General features: G+C 27.8%; 1 pseudogene; it reads left to right on the forward strand.

Annotated features, from left to right (window-relative positions):
- The first annotated feature begins 691 nt into the window (after window positions 1–691).
- LOC107441963 (ADP-ribosylhydrolase ARH3-like) lies at window positions 692–21,581 on the forward strand (annotated as a pseudogene).
- Window positions 21,582–22,879: the final 1,298 nt, after the last annotated feature.

The following is a 22,879-nucleotide window of genomic DNA, read 5'->3' on the forward strand; positions in this document are numbered from 1 at the left end:
CAAAAATGTTTAAAGTTTGAGCAAAAATTTAATAAAATACTAAAATTATTAATATTTTTATAAAATAAAACTCTATAAAAATAACTATATATTACAATAGTTTGCGATATGATTGATAAGAACAACTTAATTATTATAAATAATTTATCCACAATTTAAAATAATTTACTCTTAGTAAAAATATAATAAAGAAGCATAATTAAATTTTTAAAAATAAGAACAAATATTACTCACTTTAGAATTCTTTGCAACTTCAAAATCTCTTGGCATGGCGGCAAGCCATTTCTTACGTATTGGGAAATCCAAAATTTAATACTTTTGTACCATCAACTTTGTAAAATCCTCTGCAGTTTGGTACACAGCACTCATTGGCAATTATCCATAACACTAAGAATTAAATTAATGCTGACATTTACAACATTTGTTGAATAAATATAAATTTTACGAAGAACGTTGACACCAGAACACACACGGTTGTTTACAAATTCAAATCAAAAATATTCGCCAATTGGCTGAATGCCGACACAGGTTATAATACTTGAGAATATCGCCAATGGCTCGTTTGATCAGATTCGGAGTTTTTCGTAAAAATAGCTACCCTGACTGGTTTCCCTCTGGGCCTAACGTCATCATCGCCTATAGTAACCCGTTGTGAGGCTTGATTCCTTTCTAGGAGGTATTGGCCCAGCACGCCAAATTTTTACTCTGTGCTTAAAATGTGTTTCTTTTGTAACTTTTTTCCCTCGTTCAAAAAATATGTGCAATAAAAGAAAAGTTCTACATAATAGTCTCATCACAATTAATATATTTAACAATAAAGTAATATTATAAAATTTTTTAATAATATAATGTTAATACTCAACAATAAAAAATAATGGCAGTTTATTTTAGGTGTATAGAAATGGAATTGAACTTATAAGGGCCCCACCAAGCTTAAATCCGGCCCTGGGTGAATTGTACAATTCTATATATGGTCTATATTTGTTGAGTAACGGCTATAAAATGTTGGCACAATCGGACAATTTTAAGTAGGGTTTATATTGGCTGAATATCGGTTGAGTTGAACACTTCTATTTCGAACCAACATAATCTTAGTAACAGCTATAAGATATCGGGTCAATGGTCAATCGGACAATTTAATGTAGCGTTTATATTGGCTGAATAACGGCTATAAAATATCGGATGAACTTACCAAATCTGTATAGGGCCGATATTGCCGAAATAAGGGCAATAAAATATTGGATAAATCGAGCTATTTTATATAAGACACACATTGGCTATATAACAGCTTTAAAATATCGGGTAAATCGTACAATTCTATATTGGCTGAATATCGGGTGAAAAATATCGGCTGTATTTTATTTAGGTTCAATATTGGCAGAATAACAGCTATAAAAAATCGGGTGAGTCGAACAATTCTATAAAGAACTTGCATTGGCTGAGTAACGTTTAAAAATATCGGGTCAATTGGGGAATTTCAAATAGGACCTATATATTGGCTAAATAATGGCTTTAAAATATCGGGTGAATTGAACAATTCTATATATGGTCTATATTGGCTGAATAACAGCTATAAAACATCGGTTGAGTCTGGCACTTCTATATCGAACCAACATTGGCTGAATTATGGCTATAAAATATCGGGTGAATTTTACAAATCGGTATAGGGCCGATATTGGGTGAATAAGGGGAATAAAATATGGGGTGAATTTGACAATTTTATATAGGGTAAACACCGGCTGAATAGTGGCTATAAAAAATCGGATGAATCGGATATTTTTATGTCTGTCCAAATTAGGCAAAATAATGGCCCTTTAAAACCTTGTTGAGCCAAGAAAGGTGAATATTGGCCCAATGAGTCCCCAAGTTATTTTGCTGCTATGGATCATTCAAATATAAAGGAAATACAAATTTCTATGTGAAAAGGCAGAAAATCAATACTTTAAATAAAACATAATTTCATACCCTTTAAGAAATCTTTTATCATTTCTTGATAATCTTCATTTAGTCGATTTTTGAAACGAGCGCGCAATTTTCTGCCCATAATCCTCTGGTAGGAAGGATAGGGAGGAGGCGTTATTCATTCATCAATAGAAAACCGCGCATGCTTAAAAACATGACTTGAAGAGGTTTCCTGCGGCATCACAGACATCCTCTCACTATACTCTACCCTATTCTTTTTCCTGTCTGAAAAATATGATCGATATTTAATAAATTTCATTCCTGTGAATTTTGTGTTATTTTTACATAAATGGCGACTTCAAATTTAAAAACTGTCGGTATTGCTGCTAAGTTTAGAGGATGTTTGATCGGAGCCTTGGTTGGTGATTGTCTTGGTGCTCCATTTGAATTTTATGCTATCGTGAAAGAAGAGAAGCTGAAAACATTCTTTTCTGAAATTCTCAATGGAGGTACATACATTTTTATTTAAGCCATGTGATTTTTTCATAAGATTTGTAATTTTTTTAAAAATTCGCTTTTTATAATAGTTTCAATTTATGTTAATATTTTCAATAATGTTTTTTTTTATAAGAAATATCAAAGATTTAAACAGTCTATAATTGCAATCTAAATTAAAGAATAAAATTAATTTGCAAGTTTTTTAATATATTATTTTAGAATTAGAAACAATTTAAAGCAACAATTGGAAAGAAATATAAATTTAATGAATTTCTTAAAAATTCGATACAACAAGCATTTCTCTGTTTTATTGATATAAAATTTATATAATTATATGAAAAGCCGTTAAAATTTCATGATCAAATTAAATATCATGGGGAGATTTCCGTATCGTGATCTGCGGCAGCATAATCGCCAAATCTTGCCAACTTCCGGGCCAGTTAGAAACTAACTCTCAAATAATATGACATATAGATTTTTTAAAAAGTTATTAGAATAGTAGGATAGACAAAAATATTTCAAAGAGTTTATGTGCAAAATGTTTAACTTCATAGTTAATATATTAAATTTAATTTGCGTAAATTCAAACTTTTCTTATATTTATTGCTAAAAAATTAAATTAATCATTTTTTTGTTTCTTCTATCTCATCCAGCTCCGTCCAATTTTTTTTCTTCAGTGTCCTGGAAGAGGAATAGGTCTCTTTCTGACAAAATGCCATCCCAGACTCGAAGTAAAATAAATTTTATGTACACTTTTGTTCATAAGAGTAAAGATTGGGAAAATTTTAAAATCTTCATTCATATAAGTTAGTATTGATAGGTTCGTGCTCTAGCCTAAAAGTAACTGTATTAACTCATACAGTTACTTTAGAATAGAGGAAAATAAGAAGATAATGTGAGAAGTGAAGTTGATCAACTATGTTGCTGCTATTTGTGATAATCACATAATTATTGTTTTTAAGAAACATCTCTGGGTACTTATGTATTATCCCATTGACCATTTTCGCCAACATTACGAAAAGTTAATTTGATATCTTTTCAAATTTATTTTAATACTAGCTAACTATCCGTTTTTCGAAGTAGTGAATAAAAAGAAGAAGAATTAATAAATCAATACTGAGAAACACAACGCAATCGTGCTCAATACTGAAGCGCATATACTAACGCAGTTAAAGAGTTTAATGGAAGAACCATGTGAATGACATTTTTAAGGGAATGAACGAATTAGAGAAAATAACATAAAGTGGTTACGTCTATATGGGCATGTTTAATGTTACAGAACTGTTTCTACCTTCAGTTTTATCTTAAAATAACTAATCTATATTAGTTTTCAGTATGCTTGCATGATTTTTATTTCAAATTAGCAATGGTAAATAAAATAAAACAATCAATTCTTAGTCCCACCATAAATTGGTAATAAAATAATTTGGATACGTGTGTTCTTTTTTCGTTCTGAAAATCTCACTTAACTTATGTTCTTCCACTAAGTTTTTCAATTAATATAGCTAAAATAATTTTTTTTTAAATTTAATGTTATATGTTGTAATCTTCGGTGACTTTACGTTATTGAAGTAAGCAAAGTTGATTGTTTGTAATCCATACTATTGGAATAAAGATAAAATGTATTTAGCATCGCTTGACGTGATGCTATTGCTCGCGGCCAATTCATGATAGTTAGAATTTACCACTATTAAGTGATTATCTCAGGTACATATATATCCTTTTCGAGGGACCGTAAAACACTTAATCCCTAAGTTGGTGCAGCTTTAATAAACACCAAATATATATCAATATAATATTTCATACCTATATTAGTATATTTGGTACTTATTACACAACCCTTCAACATTTGAGTTTATACATATTTGTCAGTGGTAGCCAACTAAAGCCGAATTATTTTTAAAAAAATATTAGAACTTTAGAAGGATTTTGGAGCATGACCATTTCTCTATATGACTTTTAGTTTACTGTTAAAATATTTATGAATAGTGGTGGAAAAAAGTTCTTTTAATTCTAATTCATTAAAATATTAATACTTTATCTTAGCTACAACTGGAAAAAATATTTTCTGAAACTACGTAAAACCCGTTGTAGAATTTTTTTGCTGTCAATTTGCCAATTAACATAATACTAGTAGTACAAATTACCGCCGGTGATACATATGAATTAAGCGTCATCTGTGAATGGCGATATTTTACGGTTTTCTTAAATGAATTTCCCATTAATCTTTCCTCCATGTTCTTGGCTTTTTAGCTCATAGCTTATTTTATTTTATTTCAACAATGACGCATTATCAATGTTAATTAAGCATTAGTATCAACAATAATATGCAGATCTCTTACGGCTGCCCAAGACACGAATAAGCATATTTTCTACTTATTTTTGCTTTTCAGTTCAGAAGTTACTTTTTTTTAAAATTTCAATTAATACAAATTAACAACATTAATTAAGCATCGATGTTGTGAGTGATAGTATGACGATTTCTTACAGTTCTTCTAGGCAAATAAATACCTTTACTCCATTTTGTTTGCATTTTAGTACAGGGTCATTTCTTTTATTTCAATATGTATAGATTACCTTAATTAATTAAGCATCATTGGCGTCAACGTTTATTTTTCTCCTAAGCGAATGTGTATCCTTTTAACGATTAATTTTTGCTTTTGAATACATAAATGAGTTTTTTTTTCTATTCCATTATCGTTGATTTTAAATAAGCAATTTTCTAGAAACTCGTTTAAAAGAATTTATATAAATAAAATTATATAAATGAAATAAAAGATCGTGGTATCAAACAAAGTATGAATTTGGTAGACCGGGCGTGCTACCACGTAATGTTGATTAATGTGAGAAATTGAGTTGTTAAATTTAAAACAATGGCTAACGCTGAACAAATCAGAAAATTCAATTTCGTTTTTCGTTTAACCCGCTCGAACGATTTGTCGTAGAATGTTCTAATGTTTACATAGACCTTCCTTGTGCTTTGAACTATCTGTATACCAAATTTCATAGCTTCCGATTTGATGATTAAGGAGTCTACAAAGGACACAAACATTGATTTTTCTATAGTTAGATAGCAGTTAATTATTAAGAAATTGACAAAATACAAATATAACTTATTACATGCAAAAAATGAGGTATTTAAATTTGAACCATTTCCAAATTTATTTTCAGATTTGGCATAAATAGTCGACAGGAAAATACGTAAGTACGTATATTTGTTACTGCTGACTACTAATTTAAATAATATTTATTATTGATCTTATCATGTTTTCTTTCACAATTGGTAGCCATTGAAGGAAGTTACATTCATTTTGCAGCTTTTTGCTGAGATTTATATAATAACCTAATTATTATCTACTATGCGGTAATTTTAAAATTAAAACCTGAAAACCAAAAAGCATTATAGCCTTGCGAAAAATGATCAAATTTATTAAAAAAAAAACTGTGATGCATTATTTTATTAATAACTTTTTATGCAATTTTGTTCCTTATGTTGAAATATTGTTGTTATTAAAAAAAATTTATTTGTAGAAACAGAAAAAATTTATATGCATACAGATGATACAGCAATGACATTATCAGTTACTAAATCACTGATAGAAAAAAAGAAAATCTCTCCTAGTGATTTGGCTAAAAGGTATTTTTCGTTTCAAAATTTGAAAAATTATCTATCATGTGTATGTTTTTGCTAAACTCACGGTAAAAAAGTGTTTAAACTATTCAGTTTCTCACTAAATTTGTTCGATGAATAAAGATTCATTTCATGTTCTAATTTTGTCAACAATAAGTTTATGAATAGGTTTTAAGGGAACAGTTTATGTAACCAAATTTTTCCACTATACTAACTCTGTAATACCAATGTTAATTTTTACCATAAATGGCTTTGAATGTTAAATTTTTATGTAACCTATACCGTAGAAGATCTTTAAAATGCACACCTCAAAACCTGAGGCACTGCGTCTTATGGAATTTTGTGTTATATAAAAAATTTCATTTATCTTTATAAACTTACCCGCTAAATATGGCAGTATTAGTTTAAAACAGATCATTCTTACAATGATTTAAAATAATATTTTTATACAAATGCTTTAAAACTCAAAATATGCACTTAAGTATTTATTACTTACAAAAAAAAAATTAAAATTTTCTGCAGCAATAGAGCTAATAACAAACAAATTATTTAATTTTGGTTTGCTTTTGAAACTTTAACCTCTTTTCAAATAATTAAATAAACAATTTAAAAAGTTAATAATTCTGTTTTATTTAGTTATAGAAATTTCTTAACTGCAAATTTCATTGGTTACACTTAGAAAGCTAGTGTGGTTTATAGAGAATTGTGGTTTACAGAATTGCGTTATACAAATCTTCTACTGTATAAATAAATACTTGTAATCTGTAGGATTTTCATTTTTCTCTTTAAATATCATTTCCTAGCATTTAAAAAAGAATTATGTAAAAATATTTCTCATTTACTCCTTTTTTTTGTGGATCTTTAAATCCAAACAAGTGTTTTTTTTAAACCATTAACACTTACTTAAATTCCAACTAATTAAAATATTTACCTGTCTTTTTATTTTTTTTAATAAATGAACTATTTTTTTATTTTGAAAAAATTTGTTCTAATGTAAAGTTTATTTATTATTATTATTTTTGAATAAGCGTTTAACTTTTTTTAAAGAATAAGAACATGGACTTTTTTTTAAAATAGATATCACATAAAAATAAGGAGGACATCCTAAAAATTTATGATAGTTAAGCTCTCAATCAAAAACCTTGCTCAAAGAGTTTCACCTATGCACAAGCTTAGACGAATTTTAAAAGCCTATGCAGCAACCATGCGAAAGTTGAAAAAAGAGGACCTATAAAGTCGCAGTTTTAACATGTGCTTATGCTTAACAGCTTCCGAATATCAATGTCAATCTGGTATTCTTATTTGGTTATTTACTCTTAATAATAAATTCTTTAATATAATGTAAATTTTTAATGTCTGGTAGATGATAGTAATAATGAGCAAGTGCTTGAAATACATAGAAAATTTTTATTTTACTTCATAAATCTTTAAAATGCAACAGAAATGTGAAAATTGAATGGGAAAAAATTTGTTGAATGACTTAATAATGTGACAATCATAAGATTATTTATTAAAGAAAATCAACTTACTAAAATTGATGGGTTTTTCAAATGAGCCTACTTGGAACAAAAAGAAAGAAAAAATACTTGAAATAGCTTATTTTATGGTTAGGCCCACTTTAGCAAACTACGTAACAATAAACAAGAACTTCTTTATATGGCTTGGAATAGTTCCTATAATTTAGCTTAATATAAAGTTATTGTTGTTGATAATTTTTTAAATTTATTTAACCAGTTTTTAAGCTTTTGTGTTAATTAGTAACTGAAACAATATTACGGTATTTTACAGATCAGAGAAAAGCCGGAATTTAATTTACGCAAAAAAAAAAAGTTAAAGAATATTTAATATTTTTTTGCCAAAACCTTGAAGTTATTATCAATCTTAGAATCAGAGGTAAACAGCCATTGAGACTCAAAGTAAATAATTTTAACATCTTTTGCAAATACTTCTACTATGAATATGAGGTAATTTAAAAAAATAATAATAATAATAAAATAAAAAAATTTGACTAACCATAATATCAAATAGTGAAACATGTACCTTGGAACACAAAAATCACTTTTGTAGTGAGAAAAGAAAAGTGATATAGACAAAGAGTACGAAATAGTGCAAGCAGTGCTTTATGTTTGTAAACTCACTAGTTATTGAAACCAGCCTGTCATTTCCAGGAAAGAATTATTTTATGAATGATAACATTTAAATTTTTTTGGTTATCAAATTCACAATGAGAATTAAATTATTTTAACTAAAGTGAAATTTACTAAAAGTGAAACAAAATACTTCAGTCAGGAGTGCTCAGCAATAACATTTTGCATCTGTATTCCGGAGTTGTATTGCAAAGCATATTATTTTTTATCATTTTTTAAATGAATAAATGTTTTTATCACTCCAGAAAGGTGGTATTTTCTTTTTGTTAGAATTATGAATGGTTAGGTGCAAGTGTGTGGAGAGAAAGGGGTATTTTCTTTGAACAAAACCTCGAATTAGTTATTTAGTTTAGTTCTCTGTCTAAACTGTAAAATATCAAAAGCATTCATTCCCTTTTGTTGATATTAAAGAATTATTGAAGAGAAGGGACTTTAACGTGCGCAACTTGAACTTTATTAATATAAAATTTGATTTGAAACAGTTTTATCCTATTAAAATTTCTAATTGAAAATCCAAAGATTATTCCATGCAAAAAATAATTTTTAGTAAATATTTATTATTTTTCTTTGTTTTATTTAATAATGGTCAAAAAAATTTCGAATTGTAAGGTATACAAATTTTTGCATAATTTTAAAAAATATAATTTTGCTAATCAAAATACAAAATTTGAGCTAAATCCATCGAAGACTTCCTGAGAAATCGAATTTTAAATATCTCACTTTTTTGAAATTAATTTTCTCAGGAACTATTCAACCGGTTTTGCTCAAATTTTGTAGTTTGCCATGCTAGATTATATTGTTTAAAATGATGCAAAAAATTACATAGCTTACAATTCAAAAAATTTTCCACCATTATTAAATAAAATTATAAATATTTACTCAAAGTTATTTTTTGCATGAAATTATTTTTGGATTAACGAATTTTATAATTGTGTGCAATAATTTTTTAATTGCTTAGTTCTCGAGATATGGCAAAATATTTTAAAAAAGTAAAATTATGATTAAGGTGTCCAAACTTTGAAGCGCTCTCTTAACCAAACTATTGTGACCATATTTCCATATATCCACAATATTTTTGGGGTCAGAAATCCGAATCCGTCGTAAAAAAGGTATTCAGAAAAAGTAGCTTTTTGTGCCTGATTTCGTAATTTAAAATATCGTCCGCACTAATTAATTAGCATATTTGAGGTCACCTCCTCGAGCCATTAGGATTGAGTCCTTGAACGTGAAGATCCGATCATTAGATCAAAAGTTATTCAGGGTGGTCCAGTTAATTTTGCTCACTGTACATTTCCTTTACTGTATGAATGTGTAGATAATCATTTTTAGTCTTATATACATAATGATTTTTCTATGGTTCTATACTTAAATTAACATTTAATTGTTCATAAAAATTGAAGTCAGATATTTACACAATTTCAAAAATATATCCTTCTAGGATTATTTATTGGATTGTAAATTGACACTTTATAAGGGCCTTGGAATTTGAAATCATCTTTTTAGAGAATTATATATCATATTTAGAGAATAAGAAGAAACGTTTTAAACTTTCTATGCATTTGAAAATCTACTGTAATTTTCAAAACTTTTAGTAGTGATTGTATACATTTTTATAGTTTACAAAGAAGTCCCTTTTTATTTAAATTGTTAAATGGTAAATAACTCTCAATAGTTTTAATACGCAATTTTTTATATCTAAATTGTTTCTTCTTCAATCTTCTAGATTTGTACACGAGTTTTTTACTGACCCTCTATCAGGAAAACGAGCCTATGGTGCACATGTTCGGCTCGTGTTTGTGGCTTTACAGGAAACAAACTTTAAAGACGTTTTTCTTCCTGCTAAAAACCAATTCAATGGAGCAGGATCTTATGGCAATGGAGCTGCTATGAGAATCGCCCCCGTTGCCTTATTTGTTCATAATAAAGATAATGACTTTATAAAAGTAAGATAAACTTTGGGGAGATTTCCGTATCGTGATCTGTGGCAGAATTATCGCGAAATCTTGGATACTTCCGGGCAGTGACCCGCCAGAAAGTAAAAAAAAAAAGAACATCACAGAAAGGGACCAACTCGAAAGGTATAACTCGTAGCCAGCCCCAAGTAAACATCTACATGCTTTTTTTTTTTTTTAAATTTCCAAGTTTAAAATCTATTTGGCACCTTGGCGATTGTAGTTGGCGTGACAGATCACGATACGGAAATATCCCCTTTTTTTTATCTGATTGAAACGTTTTAAGTATAGAACTATGTTCTACAGGTGATTTAATAAAACTTTATCTAAATTTATTAAAAATAAAAATTTAAGAATAAAATAATATTGTTATTCATACAATTATTAAACTTAGAAAGTATGATCATCAAAATTTTATTTAATATAATTTTTAAAAATGAAATGTTTTCTTTTAGGTACACTTTGTTCATGTTTACATGTTTATTATCTTTCTTAATAGAAATCAGTGGAACAGTGCTCTTTTGTGACTCACACTCATCCAGATGGTTATAATGGAGCACTATTACTGTGCTTAGCTATTCACTTAGCTCTGAAATTAGATCCTTCTGAAGAACTTGATCCTATGAAATTCATTTTGGATCTTGAAGAAAAGATGACAAGTTTTAAAAACCAGGTGAATATCAGAAAGATTATAGAATGAAAAGAAAGTTTAAACATGAATGTATGAAGACTTTTAATTATATATTAAGAATTTTAAGTCATCACGATTATTTTTACCTAATTATATACTTGTATTAACCCTCTGAGCATTAGTCCCACCCTTTCCTTACATTCCAAATGCAAACTTTTCTTACGTTAAAAAAAGTGTTGTTCAATAGAAAACAAGCATGAAAGATGAAAATTACCCAGAGGTTCCAATGCTTGAAGAGTTAATACACAATTTTAAATTTTATTGAACAATTGTAGCAAAATGCAATTGTAGATTGAAAGTATTTGTGTTTAAATTAATCAGAAATAGAAACCTGATTTTAAAAAATCATTATACAATATACATCCGATGTGCTGATAATATATACAGTTCAAGTCCCATGTCCATTTACTGGACTTTTTTTTACTAACAGAATAACCAAATAGCCAGCCAGATGGTCGAGCGGTTAGCGTGCCTGACTGAGAAGCCAATGGCTGCAGGTTCAAATCCCGATCACTCGTATAAGTAGTGGATGTTTCTCTCTGTGTGTTGTTCTCTATTGTGTGTATGAATGTGGCCCACCATATAAACCGGTATCTATGGCAGTGTGGCGTGGGTAATGTTGCTCGCCTCCATGACTTAGGTTCACAGGTGCCCACTGGGTAACGTTAAATGAGTATTACTTCCGGCATCNAATATCAGAAAGATTATAGAATGAAAAGAAAGTTTAAACATGAATGTATGAAGACTTTTAATTATATATTAAGAATTTTAAGTCATCACGATTATTTTTACCTAATTATATACTTGTATTAACCCTCTGAGCATTAGTCCCACCCTTTCCTTACATTCCAAATGCAAACTTTTCTTACGTTAAAAAAAGTGTTGTTCAATAGAAAACAAGCATGAAAGATGAAAATTACCCAGAGGTTCCAATGCTTGAAGAGTTAATACACAATTTTAAATTTTATTGAACAATTGTAGCAAAATGCAATTGTAGATTGAAAGTATTTGTGTTTAAATTAATCAGAAATAGAAACCTGATTTTAAAAAATCATTATACAATATACATCCGATGTGCTGATAATATATACAGTTCAAGTCCCATGTCCATTTACTGGACTTTTTTTTACTAACAGAATAACCAAATAGCCAGCCAGATGGTCGAGCGGTTAGCGTGCCTGACTGCGAAGCCAATGGCTGCAGGTTCAAATCCCGATCAGGGCATGGATATTTCTCTCTGTGTGTTGTTCTCTATTGTGTGATGTATGAATATGGCCCACCATATAAACGGGTATCTATGGCAGTATGGCGTGGGTAATGTTGCTCGCCTCCATGACTTAGGTTCACAGGTGCCCACTGGGTAAGGTTAAATGAGTAATACTTCCGGCATCTTCTTAGGCGAAAAACGTAAAAGTTCAGTGCCTGCCATTAGAAGAAAAAATATAGTATATCTTTTCCTTTTTCGAAAAGAAAATTTCTTCCTTTCACATTTGCAATTTGTTAAAAAGATATTACTGAAAAATTGTTTGTCGTTCTTCCTTCTTACTGCTTTTCATATACCCAAATATTACTCGATTTCAATAAGCACATTAGTGCAGTTGTTGAAAAGATGAAATCATATAATTTAAAGGAAAGCCAATTTGGATGAGAAGAATAAACTATGAATATTGATGAAACTGAAAATTAACAGTGTTTGATAAGAACACCAGCTGACAAACTTTGAGCTTTGTTCTTTGTTTCTTTTTAAATTATAAATGTTTTTATTGACAAAGCCTATAAGCATATTTAAATATAATTTTAAAAATATATAAATATAATTTTAATTTATCATAATTATTTTTAACTAATCACTCAGAATTAAGTATTTTAAATTTCGTAAACTGAGCTTAATTCATGGCGATATTGACTTTTTTTTAGAGAAAAAAAAGTTTTATTGCCTTTTCTGTAACTGAAACGGTAGTCAATAAAATTTAACAAAGTTTTTGGAGCAATTTTTAATTAAAAGAAAAATATTTAAAAAATTAAAAAAAATCTTTAAAAATTGGGCAATTTAAATTAATAATTAAATTTAAAAACAATTTTGCGATTCTTCATAGATCACTTGCTTATATAGCTATGTCAGTTACGTAAATATGTATAAAAACAAAACATTACTTTTATATATAAAAACGCTTATAACAATTAAACTATTAGTCATATTGACTTTCTTTTATTCTCATCTGATTTAGGGTTTTAAAAAAAAATCGGAACTATTATGTTAGTTGTCTAGACTAGATAGCAATGCTAAAGTTTCTTCCCTCTTTAATCGTCCTGTTAAGGGTGCTAGATGTCGATAAAACTTTTCTTATTCTATAGAGTAGATGTAGTGCTGGTGGTTAATTTTTTTGATTTCCTACATTGATTTTGCTACAAATAGAGCGAGTAAATTATTATTAATTTACTTGTCACATATTTGCCAAGCTAATAAAAATATTTCTTTTGTTAAACAGGGATTTGATCCTTACTACTTAAGCTTAAAATAAATGAAATGCTGTCTTGAAAAACAAGAGGATATTTCCCCTATAGATATTGCTCAGTCATTAGGTTTGCACTTTGTCATTTTTTTTTAAATTCATTATTATTATTATCTGAATTGCATTATACTACAGCCTTAGAAAAAAGTATTGAGTCAATATGAGAAAAATGTATAATATCTAGACTTACGATAAACTATGAAGCTACTATAAGCCGTACAGCATTGTAAGTTATAAAGGAATCACTAAAGTTAAAGAATTTTTTTTTGAATAATCTTTATTTATTTTTATTTTATTTTATTTTTTTCATTTTACATTTTTTTGCTGCCAGGAATACTTGAAACTAAGAAACTATGCAAAAAATATACAAAGAGCGTGATGGAATTAAAAAAAATTAACATTCAATAAATTGTTTTGAAATTATGAACCTTTAAATTTATAAGAAAAAATACCATTCCAGCCATTCTGCATCCCAAGAAATGCAGCTATTGAGACAAAAGTTGACATTCTGAAAAGGATACTTTTTATTTGCAAACGTATTACTGATTTTTTTTAAAATTCCAATTTGTCTGAAAGCATAAATTTGTTATTTGCCAAGATAAGTTCTTAAAATTATTTATCTCTTTTGATTCTTATTTTATAAGCTCAATTCTTAATTTAAGTTGAAAGTGAAGAAAAAAATGGATTCCCAGATCTCAAATTTATCACCATTGTTATTTTCTGACTCATTTAACCAAAAGAAAAATGGCTTGGATGTTTATTACCATTCAAATTACATTATCAAAAAATTATCAAGGTATTTGTTTTCAAAAAATAGCATTGAGTATAAAAATTCAAAAAATAATAATTTTTTTAAAAAGTGGTTAAGTTGTAGCATTTCAAGCAAGAAATTGACATTTTTTATGTTATTGTTATTCTCACTGATAGTTAAATTGAAGGTTAGAGTAATGCTGCGTTGGAAAAAGATTTTTTATTGTTTGATAATTTTTTATCAGGGAGAGGTTGTTTAAATTCCTAAAAGTTGTCATTGATGATCAGTTTACTGAAATACATTTCTTTAGAGTTGGATTTAAAAACATTTAAAATATTGGACTAATACGAAAAAATTTTTTAAGGCTAAACTATCAACTAAATTTTTATAAATAAACAGCAATAAAAAAATCAATTAAAGTTCTTTAGAATGTGTGGAAAATCGGAAATGTTCACCATCCCAACAGATTGAACATTTGTTGCACGTATCAATTGCATTTATCATATGTTAAATTTCTCTGCTCCATTACACAAATGTTTACACTGGACCAAAATAAATGCAGTTCTTAATTCAACCCTCTGACTTATTGTTAATTTCTGTAGTTGTTGATAGTAAAAAATAGAAAACAGTTGTGGATAAAATTAGGCAGATTTCTACTCAATTAATTTAACATAATCAGGGATCTGTTCAGGCCTAATTTACTACCGTTTAACGGTACCTTTACAAATTCAACTTTAGGAGAAACGGCAGTTTCACAAAATACTTTTTCCTAAAATTTTATTTTTGTATGCCTTAAGAAGCAATAAATCCATATTTTTGTGTTGATCTTTTAATATAATTTTTAATTTTTCACAAATTATGTCTGAATTTTCACAAAATAGTCTCAGAAAAACCTAGACAGACCCCTGACAGCAAAATTTTTTATTATATTAAATTAAATAATGCATTTGTTTGTTGATTCGAATTTTGGATAGTTTTAATTATGTTTACATTTCTCTTGGAGTTCTTCAAATTGTAAAAATTCAACTATATTATAATAATTATATTAAAGTTTGAGGAATTGTTTTACATTTTAGGAGATTAAAGCTTCTTTATTTGTTGTTTAATATTATAAACAATATATTTAATGGAATACATACAAAATTTTGCGACAACAAAAAAAAATCTCTTATTCAAATGTTAATCAATACTTTTATTTTTAATTATGTTTTTTTTCCTTTCTTCTTTTATCTTATCATGTGCAGAATTGTTTTTACTTATATCATCAATGGAATTAAATTTTTTTTGTCTTTCTTCATTACACACTCACATGTAATATATTTTTCTATTTTTTATAATTTTTATTGGTTTTTATTTTATTTTCGCTTTTATTACTTTAACACATTTCATTAAAGAAACATCTGACTTTCTCAGTTTGTATTAAATTGATGTCATTGGAAAATCTAAAACAAATTGTCTAAAAAAAATTTACTTAGTTGTTTAATAAAAAATATACATATCAAATTTTAAAAATATCCTTTCTTTACCATACAGGAAATAGTGTTTTAGCCTTGAAATCTGTTCCAACTGCGATTTATTCATTTCTCAGGGCTCTGAAACCACTTTCAAATTATGAGGTGAGCTTATTTGGAAATTTTATTAAAATACCATGCAGAATATCTGAGCAATTTGAATGGCTACTTTTCAACACAATATGTGGATTTATGTTTATAAGTCCCATACCTGCAATATCAGCGGCGTTTCAAGGCACAAAATTCTCTGATAACTCATTTCCTTCCTTCTTCTAAATGTGAAATTCAAACTACTGTAAGTTATGTATCACGCAAATTTACCTGAAACTTTTGTGTTGAAAAAGTAACTCTTTGAATTACTTTAGCTTTTCTGAGTATTAAATTTGATTATAATTTTAGAAAAATCTTTTTTTTCTTTTTAATAAAAATACTACACTCCTTTTCGTCATCATCTTCTTCACTTTCTTAATATGCAAAAATGTTATAAGCTAGATTTTTTTTTTTAAATATGAGAATAAAACTTTAAAAATTAATTGTACAAATAGTTGAAATGATATTTTTTACAAATACATGATTGTTTGACTTCTTGTTAATGTTTCTAAACAAGATATGTATGCAATTTTCTTTTTTCTCAGCTAATATTTATAATTTTTGATTGTTAGCAATATAGAATAATCTTTCAAAAATAACACAACTTACATTCATTTAACTCACATTAATACAATTTTATTGTAATCAAAAGTAAAAGGCAATTTCTATTTGGTATTCAATTTTTTTTTGTAACTATGAGTATGTTATAACAATTGATCAAATGCAATTAATTTTTCGAATTTGAAGGGTTCGAATCCTTGCGGATTCATCACTGGATGCAATGAAAATGACCTGCGTATTTAGCTACAGCTAAGCGTTAACAGAAATTACGCATTTAAAATCCCTTATAACGAATGTTTAAACTGGCCATTATGAACAATATATATAAAATGAATTATCTTGAAATCAATTTTTATTCCTGCATATAATTTTTTGAAAATAATGTTAGAGGGGTACTCCAGACATTACCCCTCTAACAAAATATACAAAAAATATATTTCTAAGTATTTTTTTAATCTGTTAGTTGCCCTGTGACAAGTATATCATGTCTCAGTTACATTTTTTTTCTAACATTGTGGCAGCTAACATGTTATTGATAGACTTATATCTTTTTCTAGAGCACAAATCCGTTTATTCGAACAATCTACTTTGCCATATCAGTTGGTGGGGATACTGATACTATTGCTACAATGGCAGGTGCTATTGCTGGTGCCTATTATGGTGATGACATAATTCCAGAAAATTTTAAGAAAGTATGTGATAAAATAAAGGAAGTTGAAATATTATCAGATAAGCTACGAAAAACTTCTAAAGCCTAGATTTGTTGTTGCTAAAAGAAAAGTACGGTGCATACTTAAATAAAGTTTTTCATATTTTTTTCTATTTTTAAATTATTTTTTGTATTAAAAAAATTATTATTTATATGTGAGTTTCATATATTTCAAATTCTGATGTAAAAGGCATAATCATTAATACTTTTTAAAACAGTATGTGACTTTCTTTATTAAAATTGAGAATGAATTTTTCGTATAATTTTTGTTAAGTAAATTTGTAACTATATGCAGGCATCCTTAATTTTAAACTCTGATGAAGCTCTCTTATCCTGCACCAATCATCATGTTTTCCAAATTTAAATCTAGTGGAAAAGGGAGTTTAAAATGGCCATTAGTGAAATCAATATAAATATTAACATATTATTGCTACACACAATAAACCCTGTGCTTAGATATTTCCAATTTTAACTACAATTACTTATTATACTTATGTATGCAATAATGATAAATTAATATAAATATTTGTAATTTTATATGCAAATAAGAAATAGCAGTGGCTGGTAATAACTATTGGAAATAGCTATATTGAATTTTCATTAATTATGGGGGGTGAGTTGTTAAAAAGTATAGTATGATGTGTAAAACTCATGTTAATTTGCATAAAAATTATGAAGCCTGATCTAAAGCTGTGTCGTTGCATTCCAGTGTAAAACGTTTTAGCACTGTAGTACTGGTTATTATTTAGGATAAATGTTTTCAAGCTTCAATAAAAATTTACAGATCTCTTTGATCATTTTAGTTTGCATTTAACCTCTAAGTGTTGACCTTAGTTCGAGGTATAACCTTTACTTGTTGGTTAAAATCATCTGCTTGTGTGTTATTCAATCAGGCTATTTTGTTTTGATATTGCTAGAGATATTCTGATTATTGTAGAATTATATAATATCATTTATTGGATATTATTAGATTCTCTTAGTGATGTGAGATATTATTAGATATTCTTATTGATGTGATATTATTAGATATGTCTTTTAGTGTGATATTATTAGGATCGATGTGATATTATATGCTGTGTTTGTGATTGATATGATATAAGAAATTCTGTGATATTTCCCTGCTTGGCAGAGATATATATGTACAAATTGCCAAGTATCAAACTAGCTTAAGAGTTAAAGATCTACAGACATTCTGTAAATTAAAATTAAAAGAACATTTAGAAAATGTTGATAAATAAATCCATTCTAACACATTTCTCAAATGAATATCTTTATACAAATTTATAAAAGGCAGGAAATGTGTAGATTGCACAGGAAAACATTAAAATACATTTCATTAATATGAAAAAATTCATTCAAATATATTGTGCTTTTATACTTTTATTATTTGATCATATATCAAAAATTGCAACATATTTTTACGATAATATTTTTATAACGCATCTTTATAGTGAAAGTATGACATTATTCTGAAGGTTTCATTGCTATGTAACAAGTTTAGTCCAACATATCAAGCATAAAGTTTAGCCCAACATTTTTGCCCTTTTTACTGTTTTTTAAATAAAACATTATTCATTATACATCGTTTCTCTGTTATCAAGACAGGATGATACACTCAGTGATATATACGTCTGTCATTTTTATATATATTAAATACAACAAAAGTTAAGAAAAAAATGTTAAGGCAAAAGTTACGGCATTTAAAAAGTGGTTGAAATCATTAAATATATTCTTTTTCCATGTCATATCATTCTTCTCAGCTTCAGTTGACATGCAAAGAAAATTATAAAACTATGCTTACAGTGCATTATAGTGTTTATAATGCAAAGTCATAGAAAAAAAAAATAGCAATTTTTCAGAACTTATACAGAAATGTTATCAAATGTGAAATTGCATCTTTTTTTAATGAAAATTGCACACGTGAGAAAAATTTATCACTAGAAAATTGGGTCCCACTTTTTTTTATCTTAGCAACTTAGCCCCTCCTTCAGTTACAGGCATAAAAGAAGAAAAACATGAACTTGTAAAATTTGTAATTTCACAAATTCAATTCCTAATAATAAAATAATTCCTACCTCAAATATCAATGTTTAAAAAATGCAAGAACTGATACATTATTGGTATTTTTAAATAAATTACTAATTACAGTTTTATTTGAAGTTCCACGATAAACTGTATTTTAATGTGTTTTAAAAATTTAAGCTTGCTATGACAATATGTGTGAGTTTATTTTCAATTTTGGAAGTTTGCTTACTTGACAAATCATCTTTAAACACATATCATATAATTTTGTTCGAATAAGTGAATTACAAAGATATAATTTCAATACATATTCTTTACGATGTGAAATTGTTGAAGATAGAAAATATCCCTGAAACAGATTATTTATGATATTTTCTGTTCTATTTTTTTTGTGCATGTGAGACAATTCTAATAAAAACAAAAAAGTCACTTCTGAATCATATTTATTTTGGCACTATGACAATGGTTTTGCAGATAGAAAATATTATCTATACTGTCCGCATAAAAATACTGAATATTCATTAAGTTGGAGTAATTTTGACAATAATATAATTTAGAAGTAGATTAAAAGAGTTAAAAACTCTTGCGTTCCATAAGATCAGAAACCAATTAAAAAGAGATTGTTCACAGACTCTTCAAAGCATATGGAGAGATTTTTTGTGGTGCTTTATTTGGAACAGGTATTTGTGGTGCTTTATTTGGAACAAGCTAACTGTGAGCTAACCCCAGGATACATGACATAAAGATTTGAAACAGCTTGTTAATAGAAGAAAACAAGAGCAACTGCATTCAAAAAATTAAAACAAATCTATTATGGAAAGCATTTTATTGTTGAAATGAAAGCAATTCAAAGAATAAGATCAGAATTAATTTTAATATTGAGTTACGTATTACATTGAATAATAATTTGCTGCTTATTTAGTTAGAATAGAAAGTTAGCTGTTAAAGAAAGGAATATTTAAAAAAAAAAAATTATGATCCCTGCATTGAGTGACATTGAATAATAATTAATCAACTGTTTTATTTATTGTGAAAAGGTTTAAAATTAAGCATGAATATAAACTTCAAAAATCTGTGAAAGTAAAAGACTATGAAATCAGAAATGCCTATAATGGTGTGACATTCTTGTTGATTATGATTGATATTTTGTATTATATAAATCTGTGTATATATCTAGTCGTCTATGCATTCAGTAATCTATTCATAAATGTTTCACAAATGTATTGTAAAATAATAACATATTTTTGCTAGTCAAAATGAATCATAATTTATTATTTTAAACTGTTGATGGATTTCATGTATATCTTGCAGATATATTGTGTAAATGTTGAGAGAATTATGCATGGCTTAGAGTATTTAAGCTGCACTGGACCAAAATAATAAAATCAGCATAATAAACAAATATATTTTACTAGATGCTATGTATATATATATATATTTTATTATTTGATTTAATAAAAGTCGAAAAAAATTTAATAGCAAGGTATACGAATTTCTGTATCATTTTAAGAATTTTACAAGCCAAATTGNACAGCTGGTTTCGGTGGTTTCAGAGAGGTTAGACATCCGTGTTAATAATATTCAGTTTATATTGCTTTGAGTTTCATACAAAAACCCTGTTTTTTACTTTGTTGAATATGTCAAATTTTGTGGTAAATAAGCAGCATTTTCGGGAGGTTTTATGTTTCTACTTTAATTGGAAGAAAAGTGCAGCTGAAGCGCATCGAATGCTTGTAGAAGTTTATGGTGACAATACTCCAACAGATAAATCATGTAGGGAATGATTTCGACGTTTCAAGAATAGTGAATGGTGCTGTATACTATGAGCTGCTGCAACCTGGCGATTCCATTACGGGCTATCGGTATAGGCTACAATTGATTCGTTTGAACAGTGCATTACAAGAAAAACGACCGGAATATGAGCAAAGATATGACAAAGTTATTCTTTAGCATGATAACGATCCGCCTCGTGTCTCAAAAGTTGTAGAAAATTATTGGGAAACGCTCAAGTGGGATATTTTATAGCACCCGCCGTATTCGCCGGACATTGCTCCTTCTGATTACTGGTTATTCCGAAAGATGCAGCATAATTTGGCAGGTCACCGGTTCGGCTCTTTCGCAGAAATCGAAAATTGGCTCCTAACTTGGATCGCCTCAAAAGACGAGAAATTTTTTTTGAGATGGAATTCGAAAATTGTCAGAGAGGTGGGAAAAAGTAGTAGCCAGCGATGTTCAATACTTTGAATAATCTGTTCATTTATTTTGTTCTGAAATAAATGCATTTTTGATCACAAAAAAAGTGGACCGAATTAATTTGTTCTCTCAATATGATGTTAATAAGTATCAATATAAATGTGTGCCAATATCTTTTACATCAGTTTCATAAATAAGTCATTATTATGAAAGTGTTTCTTTGAATATCAAATTCAACATTAAATTTAAAAAGTATAGATGTTTTTAAAAAGTATAGTTTGTTTGTTATATTAGAAAATGTTAAGAGTATATATTTGCTGGAATAATCTAATTATTTTAAATGTATAATTCAGCTTATTTTCTCTTATGCATGTGGGAACATTCCAAATTAAAATGTGTCTGCAGATTGAGTGTTGAATTTTTTTGAATATATTTCATACACTTTTAAAATGACCACTAACTGAATGTTGATATTTTCATAGATATTGTTGATATGAACGTTCATATTCATTTTAATAGAATGTTAATATGAATGTTTATATTTGATATTTTCATAGATAAATAAAATAATAATTTCTGTTTGATGCAGTCTTTACAGAAGAGTAATTTCAGAATATTCAATGATAGTAAGAATTATGTTCCGAATTAATTATTTATCTGATTTATTGGATATTAAAAATAGTTTTAATAAAAATTTTGGTTTCAATTGTTTAAGGGAAAAGAAAGCAATCAATAATCTTTGATGAGAAACTCTATACCTATTGTGCTCGAAGACATTTTTAACTAGAGATTGCATAATAAACTGAACTCAAGATTTATAACGAATGTAAAAAATATTATTGCAATGACTGCCTAAAGTATTTAAAATTATGATAACTAGAGGAATATGTTCATCTATTTTTGGGTAAATGATTTTCATTAGTGGGAAAAGAATTTTTTCAATTGTGTTATAAGTTTTTCTTTTTATTGTGCTCAAAAATTGAAATTAAAGAACCAAACTTTCGATAATTCTCCTTATTAAATTAATGGGATTATATCTTCTACATCTTCCTCTATATTTTGGCCGTCAAGGGTTGAAAAATAGTTGTGTTTATAGGGAGAAATTACGGTCTTGTGTCTGATCCCGTAATTTAATTGATAGTTAGCATTAATTAATTAGAATATTTGAAGTTAACCCTTTGAATCATGAATATCGATTTTAAGCATGTGAAAATCCGATTATTAGTACAAAAGTTATGAAGTGATATTTTTTCCACATTGTATGTTTGGGTTGCTGTGATTTCGTTATCCCCAACATCCAGCATATGCTACATATTTGCTGTTACCTAATTATAAGTTTCATGGTATCAAATAGTGAATTCAGTTTGATTTCAGAAACATTTCCGTTACCAAACATTTTAAAACTTATGTAATTGTTACTTTTTGCGATGTTTTAAATTAGGACTTATTGTACGTTACTGTGACTTTTAGTACTGTACAGTGCCGTAACTTTGCCTCTCGGGGTTCTGGGGCACAAATTTTGACCGGGGGCCTTTCTGAAACTTTCTGTATTCCATCTTTAATCGTCATTTTAGCTATTTATGTGTCATGTTATCGAATATATTTCTGAAAATAAGTTACTTGCTCACATGTAAATGGGATTACTGAATATTGTGCGTGTTAAATTAATACTAGAATATAAAATGTAGTCATATTTTGAAAATTCCTT

This window comes from Parasteatoda tepidariorum, chromosome 1 (assembly GCF_043381705.1).
Source record: "Parasteatoda tepidariorum isolate YZ-2023 chromosome 1, CAS_Ptep_4.0, whole genome shotgun sequence".
In the NCBI taxonomy this organism is placed as follows: domain Eukaryota; kingdom Metazoa; phylum Arthropoda; class Arachnida; order Araneae; family Theridiidae; genus Parasteatoda; species Parasteatoda tepidariorum.